This window comes from Zea mays, chromosome 8, assembly GCF_902167145.1.
Source record: "Zea mays cultivar B73 chromosome 8, Zm-B73-REFERENCE-NAM-5.0, whole genome shotgun sequence".
Classification (NCBI taxonomy): domain Eukaryota; kingdom Viridiplantae; phylum Streptophyta; class Magnoliopsida; order Poales; family Poaceae; genus Zea; species Zea mays.
Genome location: NC_050103.1, coordinates 907,731 through 916,704, shown reverse-complemented (window position 1 = coordinate 916,704; position 8,974 = coordinate 907,731). Strand labels below are relative to the sequence as shown.

The following is an 8,974-nucleotide window of genomic DNA, read 5'->3' as shown; positions in this document are numbered from 1 at the left end:
CTGATGGAAACACACGATTAGTCTGACTATATGGTATCGTCGTCGTGCAAGATCCATTTAAGATTGGATAGTAATTACCATTGTTGTTGGCGTCACCGATAGTATCCCCATTCAAAGTAGTCACGTTCCTTGCAATGGATGCTTGAAATTGTTTGTTTCGACGGGCTAAGATAGCTTGTCTTTCCCCACGCGGCACATGATGTTTATGTCTTATTGCTTCAGTAGACATATCGAATGAACCGACATCCTCGGTCTGTGTTTGAGCTGGTAGGAAAGGTGTCCTAATGAATTCAGGGATAACCCAGTCGCAGGTGGTAACTGTTGAAGGTTCCGTTGCAGGGTGCACAACCTCAGGGGTATATGTTGGGTCCTCCATGGCGATGGACGCAACATTCAGAGTGTCAGCCTGTAGCACTCTACGTTTTCTCATGTACTCTATCTTTGCCTCTTTTCGCTTTGGTGTCTGATTATACAACCTAAGGCGTTCAAGCCTATACTCCCTAACGCCGATACTCGGTTCCCCAATGACACCAACAGATTCATGCACACTACCTAGAATATGGCATGTATAGGTTCAATTGCACGAAATCTGTTGTATTTTGCCTTATTTTAGTAAAGCGAACAGTCATGAACCTGGTGGCAGAAGGTCTGTCGTTGCAACATAGTCGTTTGACTGGAATGTCTCGTTCCGATGCAGCCAGTCGCTATCATCATCTGGATCCACATTTTCTTTTTTGTCGCCATCTACGAAATATGAATACAATTACTTTACAATAGTAGGTCTATGAACATACATATTTAATTTAAATTTGACGGGTTTCATCACCTCCTGAAACATCGGGCATCACATTTTGTCCCTTATTTCGTTGACGCATTTGACGACGCTTGTTATTGTACTCATTCCTTTGTTCAACCGACATTGTTGCACGCCTTTCTCTATCCCTTTGCCTCTTTCGTTCGATAGAATTACCAGCCGATGGAGTGTTTTTAATAGGACCTACCATAATCATCCTAGCATTAGCCAAATAAACAGTGGTACAAAAGGCAAAATTTGTGAGATCAATGGTGCTACAGTTAAATACGAACCTCTAGATGACTCAGACTTTAGGGGTAGTCCTTTGTTTCGTTGACGTGCTTCACGGCGCTTCCTATTTTTCTCATTCTTTTGTTCAATGGACATCGTGGCATATCTTTCTCTATCCCTTTGCCTCTTACGTTCATTAGCATCGTCTATTGGTCCAAGCGAGTTTGATCCTATTTGATCACCTACAATTCAACCTTTTGTATTAATGAACACATACTTATTAAGTTTCAATCATTAATTGACATGTGTGAACAAACTTTTACCTGTAATGCTTGTGTTTGATATGTCTATTAATGGTGTGCGATCAGCATTATGCTCCATTAGATTCGTTTATGTTGGTTCTTCGTTTTCACATAAGGAAATCTGCTAGTTGAGAATGGGCAAGTTTAGATGGTGCTTACGGAGATTCTGGTGGAAAGGGAGATACGGCAGCAACCGTCCTATTTTGGTAAAGTGTAGATGGTGCCATTGATCTTTTATCGACAATATATTGATCAAAGCACCATTAAAACAACAATAAAATTATGAGAAGGATTAAGTAGCCCTATTATGGTAAATTGTAGATGGTGCCATTGATCTTTTATCGACAATATATTGATCATAGCACCATTAAAACAACAATAAAATTATGAGAAGGATTAAGTAGCTTTTCACAAATAACACAAGATACCACAAGATACCACAAGATATCTGGTTATCCTAGATTCATCATTAGAGACACCCAGAATTAAAAAAATGGAAACAAATCACTTCCAAACTGTAGATGTGCTATATACCTGTTTTGCTTGGTGGCTGGTGCATTGGAATTAGTAAGATGAGTCCATACTTTGTATTAGCGTGGATAACTTAATCCCTACTATTAAGTGTAAGTCACTAAACAATGTATCGTATTGGTACTACACGTAAAAAACTGGTGCATTTTAGATGTGACTGTACAAGTAAAAAACTGTAGATGTGCTTCTACAGTTGGGAATTGTAAAGTAGACTGCTTCCATTAAGTTTTGCCAAGGAAACTCAATTGATATCAACAAGCTGGGAACACTGCCGCTGAATTTAGAGGCTGGCCAAAATGGTTCCATAAAAAAGGTTACAAGTATTCCTGTGATGCCACATTCTGGGCACAAAGGGCAAGACAGGATTGGATGTTGTTGTTGCACTTCATCGAGTACTTGGCATTCTAAAAGGTAAAATCTGGAACTAATGGCTGCCTGCAGTCACCGGGTGTTTATACTGTTAAAATCTACAGACGCGAGGACACTTTCTGTTTGGCTGAACCAATGGCGGCCTCTACTGTTTAATTTAACAAAAACATTGGTTTAGCAAAAAATCTTATTGGAACTACACGTAAAAACTGGTGCATTTTAGATGTGATTGTACAGGTAAAAATCTATAGATGTGCTTCTACAGTTGGGAAGTGTTAAGTAGACTGCTTGTATTAAGTTTTGCCAAGGAAACTCAACTGATATCAACAAGCTGGGAACAATGCCGCTGAATTTAGAGGCTGGGCAAAATCCCTATCCCTACTACTAATTAAGAATGGAGTGTGGGCGCCTGGCGTGGCCATGCCCTCGCCTCCGTTTCTCTGTCATCCTGGCCCACTGCGAGCCCTTTCTCGTCATGCTGGCCCACTACAAGCAGAGAGAATCTCTGCCATGCTGGTCCACTACGAGAGAAGCGTCATCAGCTCGTACGCACAGCTCCACCGCTCCACCGCTCCACCGCACCCCTGCACACTGCCGGCCCCACTCCTGCCCCATCTTGCCTCCACCGCACATCTCCACAACACAGGCCGGCGGCCGCAGAAACCTCGCCTCATATGTTGTTGTTTAGGGGATATCAGCTGCTGGTTTGCTTCTGTTCTTTTGGTTGGTTTCTTCAAGCTCGTGCAAACTATCCTTTCGTATCAAGAGTTAACAAACTTGTAAAGTTAGTATTTTTCTGTTTTTGTTCCATGTATGTATTACACAATCGTGTAAAGTTTAATTTATGTGCTTCTTATTTTTTCAAAACATTATATTAGCCGGTTAGGTTCTAGAATACATAATATATTGTAGCCTTGTAGGACTTGTAGGAAAATACTACTTACATAAACCCACCGGTGTAAGAGATCTAACTATAATCGACTAAGTTAAGTCTGCTAGGTAAAAACAAACTTATCAGTTTTTTATTTTGATGCGTGCACAAAACCAGTTTATACCCTGACTGTTGTCTCAAAATTATTATAAATCTGCGCCTCCAATAATTACATAAATTTATTTGCTGCTGTTTTTTTATTTTACTTGTACAAACACTTTCCAACTGAATCCGAGATCAAATCTAACTTTTAATGGTGAATCTAGGATAACCAGATTGTACTAAACTTAGTTCCAATAAGATTTTTTTGAAAGCAGAACTTCAATTTAATCGAACCCAGAACTACATCTGAAATCCAAATGAACACAAACCACTGTAAATCTGCGCCTCCAATAATTACATAAATTTATTTGCTGTTGTTTTTTATTTTACTTGTACAAACACTTCCCAACTGAACCTCAGATCAAATCTAACTTTTAATGGTGAATCTAGGATAACCAGATTGTACTAAACTTAGTTCCAATAAGATATTTTTTGAAAGCAGAACTTCAATTTAATCAAACCCAGAACTACATCTGAAATCCAAATGAACACAAACCACTGTAAATCTGCGCCTCCAATAATTACATAAATTTTATTTGCTGCTGTTTTTTATTTTACTTGTACAAACACTTCCCAACTGAACCCCAGATCAAATCTAACTTTTAATGGTGAATCTAGGATAACCAGATTGTACTAAACTTAGTTCCAATAAGATATTTTTTGAAAGCAGAACTTCAATTTAATCAAACCCAGAACTATATCTGAAATCCAAATGAACACAAACCACTGTAAATCTGCGCCTCCAATAATTACATAAATTTTATTTGCTGCTGTTTTTTATTTTACTTGTACAAACACTTCCCAACTGAACCCCAGATCAAATCTAACTTTTAATGGTGAATCTAGGCTAACCAGATTGTACTAAACTTAGTTCCATTTAATCGAACCCAGAACTACATCTGAAATCCAAATGAACACAAACCACTGTAAATCTGCGCCTCCAATAATTACATATATTTTATTTGCTGCTGTTTTTTATTTTACTTGTACAAACACTTCCCAACGGAACCCCAGATCAAATCTAACTTTTAATGGTGAATCTAGGATAACCAGATTGTGCTAAACTTAGTTCCAATAAGTTTTTTAAAGCAGAAATTCAATTTAATCGAACCCAGGACGACATCTGAAATCCAAATGAACACAAACCATTGTAAATCTGCGCCTCCAATAATTACATAAATTTATTTGCTACTGTTTTTTTATTTTACTTGTACAAACACTTCCCAACTGAACCCCAGATTTGCAAGTACCAGTTCTACCTTGACATGCTGAACAAGGGCTGTCGTGGTGGTATGTCTGCCTAAACTAAGTAAGCTTGCCTTTATTAGGATTATTCATACTTTGTAATCGGGCACTTTAATGTACTCCGGAGAAGCAAGGAGAATGTTTTCGAGTGATTAGTGTATTAGTTGGGATGGAAAGTGTGCATGTCGATCCCACCATCTAGGCTGGAGTCATCTTTTGGCTCAATTGGGTGATTTTTTTCTTACCAATGCCTTTTTCTCTGATGGATATGCTGTGGAAAAGCAGGTCAAAAAGAGAGTAGAGAATAAGGCAAGAATCTTCGAGCAGAATGCTATCTACCTGTGTTGCTTGGTGGCTGGTGCATTGGAATTAGTAAGATGAATCCATTCTTTATATTAGCGTGGATAACTTGATAGCTGAACATAGTATATACTTGTCTCTCACTCCATAATTAATTGAAGCAACATGTGCTGGTTACAAGTATTATCCTTGCCCCAAGGTCCTTATAGTTCTGTTATTCGCCCAGCAGAAGAACATGATTTATTCACACATTTGTTATCAGCTACCTGCTTATCGCTTTTACTAAATATCTAAACACTTTGGATACTATTCTGTTGTGATGTGGTCAAAAGTATTACTTTATTGTTGTGCAGTAAATTGAATAGGAGGTTTGTGGTTTGTGCTTGGCCTGAAAGGTCATGCCACTCTAGTTGATTCCTTGCAATTTAGCAGAGCGAAATATTTTTGGTGTATATTTTTTTCACGAGTGCAATTGTGATTGATTATATCGTTTTTGTTTGGCTAAACCAATGGCTGCTTTATACAAAAGTTGCTAGATGTTATATTACATAAACGTTGGTTTATGTAAGTTGTTTTTTCCTACAAGTCCACAATATACCATGGTCTGCAACCTAACAGGCTAATAGTGATACATGAAAAGTTAAAGAATACAACACCAGTGTATTTCTACATCGTTAAGAAAGCAAAGCAGAACTAAACACACTATGAACTAATACATAAACACATATTAGCAACAACTCGGGGAAAAAAGTGTACCAGCAGGAACCGCTAGCACATAAGAAAATTGTATATCTAGGTTCGAACAGGCAAGAACATGGTTATGCATAATCATGAACTGCTAGAGAAGCTAGTGAAATTTATACCTCTGAACAGGGGCAAATGAGGAGTAGGCTCCTGCTTGGACCCTCCTAAGTCAGCTGAACCAAAAAGAGAAGAACCAAACTGAGAATCTACTGAACATGAAGATGTTGGCACACACATGAAAATGAAGGACCAGCGCTGACTCACCTGGACGTGGGTGGGCGCGACATTTGGGGGATAGTTGTTGTGATTGCGGTACCGAGATCGTGCTTTCCAAATCGGCGACGTAGATTGTGCGATTTCCAAATCAGCGACGCCATAGCCAAATCGGGCGCCATTGCCGTGGCTTCCAAATTTGTGGGTGCATTTCCAAATTTGTGGGCCAAGCCGAGCGCGGAGGGGAAGGAGAGACGGGGTCCTGGCGGGTCGGGCGGTTGCACGAAGGGGAAGCCGAGGCGCTGGCACGACGGATCGTGCGAGGCGGGGGCATGACAGATCGTGCGAGGTGGTTGCATGGCAGTTCGTGTGGCTGCGCGGAGCGTCCAAATTTGTGGGCGCATTTCCTCGGCTCGACTTGGTTGTTTGAGCGCGGAGGGGAAGGAGAGGCAGGTCCTGGCGGGTCGGGCGGCTGTGGATCTGCGCATAGGGTTAGCCGAGGCGGGGACATGGCTGTTTTGCGGAGGGGAAGGCGGCGGGTCGGGCGGCTGAACGGAGGAGAAGCCGAGACGCTGGCATGGCGGATCCTGCGAGGCGAAGGCATGGCGGATCGTGCGAGGTAGGGGCATGGCGGTTGCTGTGGTTGCGCGGAGGGGAAGACCATGGCGGTTGCGCAGAGGACGGAGGGGAAGACCGAGGGGCATGGCGGTTGCTGGTTGCGTGGAGGGGAAGACCATGGCGATTGCTGTGGTTGCGCGGAGGCCGGAGGGGAAGACCGAGGCGGGTCCACATGGCAGACGCGTAGGAGAGGCGACGCGGGGGCATGGCATCGCCAGGCGCCCACTCTCGAAGCTTAATTAGTAGTAGGATATTCTGTTACCGGTTACCCAGTGACACATGGGGCCACGAATGAAGTTCTGAAAAATCAACGGAGAAAGCAATAGGTTGGTGACTTGGTGATAGCTACTGCGTTTTGATGTGTACAAATTTGTTTGAGCTCAGCTCGTCTGCTGTTTTTTTGAAAACCATAGTTTTTAAAATACTATATACTACAGTCTAAAATACTACATAGATCTAAACCTAATTTTAGAATGCTTTAAAACAACTACAGTATTTATAATACTTTAGTTTTGAAAATAGAGATTTTAGCTAGCTTAACAAACACCTTTCTGTATATAATACTGTAATATTTTTTTAAAATTGTCAAAAAAAACTTTACTTCCAAACACCCCCTAAGTCTGAATTTCTTTATAGAAATTTAAAAATAGGCATCTTATGTTCTAAATTTTTAAAACATTCAGATTATCTATACAGACGATTTTAAGGTAGGTTTGTCTATTTTATATTGAAAAATAATTTGATAAATTACTTTGACAGGTTTTAAAAATCATAGAAAATGTCTCGAAATGACTTGAAACCAATATCGTTGCTCAATTCATCGTTCAAGCTGATCACTAAGATTCTGGCAGATAGGCTGTAAAAAGTTATGACAAAATTAATTCATCAGAATCAATATGGTTTCCTAAAGGCATAACAATTCAAGATTGTATCATTTGGGCATTTGAATATATTCATTGGTGCAAACTCTCGCATACAGAGGTAGTGATTATTAAGCTAGACTTTGAAAAGTCCTTTGCCATGGTGGAACATCATCTAATAATTGGCATGCTCAAATCGAAAGGATTTGGCCAAAGATGTGTAAAATGGATTTCGGATATTCTTTCAACTGGAACTTCGTCAGTTCTGCTAAATGGGGTACCGGGGAAGACTTGTCATTGCATAAGGGGAGTTAGACAAGGAGAATCTCTATGCCCTTTGCTTTTTGTTTTGCTTCAGATTTGCTACAATCTTTAGTCAACTAGGGGAAATTGTTGGGGATGCTCAATTGCCCAATTATTTCCTCATCATCTATGGACTTTCCGATTCTTCAATATGAAGATGACACTCTCCTGATTATGGAAGCCATCAAAAACAACTTTGTTTTGAAATCTTTGATCCATACTTACGAAATGGATTTGGGTTTGCGTGTGAATTATACTGAATCTAGTATCATCCCTATTAATGTAGATGAGGAAAAATGAAGATTCTAGCTGGGACTTTCAATTGCAAAATCGGCTCCCTTCCCTTCACTTATTTAGGTTTGCCCCTCGGTACCATGTATCCAAAGATTCAAGATTGTATGCCTCTGATTTGCATAATTCAGAAAAGACTTTATAGCATTACAATACTTTTTGAGCCTTGGTGGGACATTACAAATGGTAAATACAATGTTCTCTTCCCTTCTAACTTACTACATGAGCACCATTAAGCTCCCCATTGTCTCATAACCTCCCAAGTTATTGGGCCCACATGCACATGTCCTTATCTCAAAGACCTCAGACGGCTATGCATGTGCACCAAACAACTTAACATGATTTGTCCGAGTGTCCTAAAGACCCTGGATAAACCACTTACCGCCAAGATCGCAGGATTAAGTAAACACAACTCACATACAAACATTTGCAGCAGAAATAAATTCTTTATTGCAAAATGATTACAAGTTACAATAAGTTTACATTATACAATTATCGGAGTTGATTACAAAAGAAAGTGTTTCAAAAGAGTTACACTTTGAATTGTTATAAAATATTTGTAAGTTTGAAATGCATGCTAGCTTAAGTGACAATCCTCAATAAAGAAACTATAGAAGGGATATACTTATATAAGAAGGCCCAGCCACGCATAGGTGACGCTGCCACTTTAACCATAGGGCAGCTCATAATAGTAAATCACCTTCTTACCTGAGCGTAGGTGCGTCGTTACAAGTACATTACATTTCTCAGTACTCCCATGTCTGCATACCCATAAACCTCCATGGGGTACTGAGTCCCAGAAAATTAAATACTCCACATCGCAGCCTTCATATGTATAACATGTATATAATCAAGCGCATTTTTATGCCCTCCCCTAGACCGACGTTTATTCGGACATGCTCTCACATCTCACCTTAGCTTGAGCATCAATCCATTCAAAACTGAATGGCTCCAAAAATAACATTACACATGTATGCAATTCCCCAAGGTTGTGGGTTAGTGTTTTAATCTAAGTCATCTAATAGTCCTTAATTTAGAGCTTAACAGAGGATGTCGCTAGCATTATAGTTTTTCAAATATGTTTTTCAAAACCAAACAAATTGTTTAGTTAAAAATAGGTTTTCGAAACCAAAACTTTGTT

General features: G+C 39.9%; 1 pseudogene; it reads right to left on the bottom strand.

Moving 5' to 3' along the window:
* Nucleotides 1–803: 803 nt before the first annotated feature.
* On the bottom strand, nucleotides 804–5,912 carry LOC103636679 (uncharacterized; annotated as a pseudogene).
* Nucleotides 5,913–8,974: the final 3,062 nt, after the last annotated feature.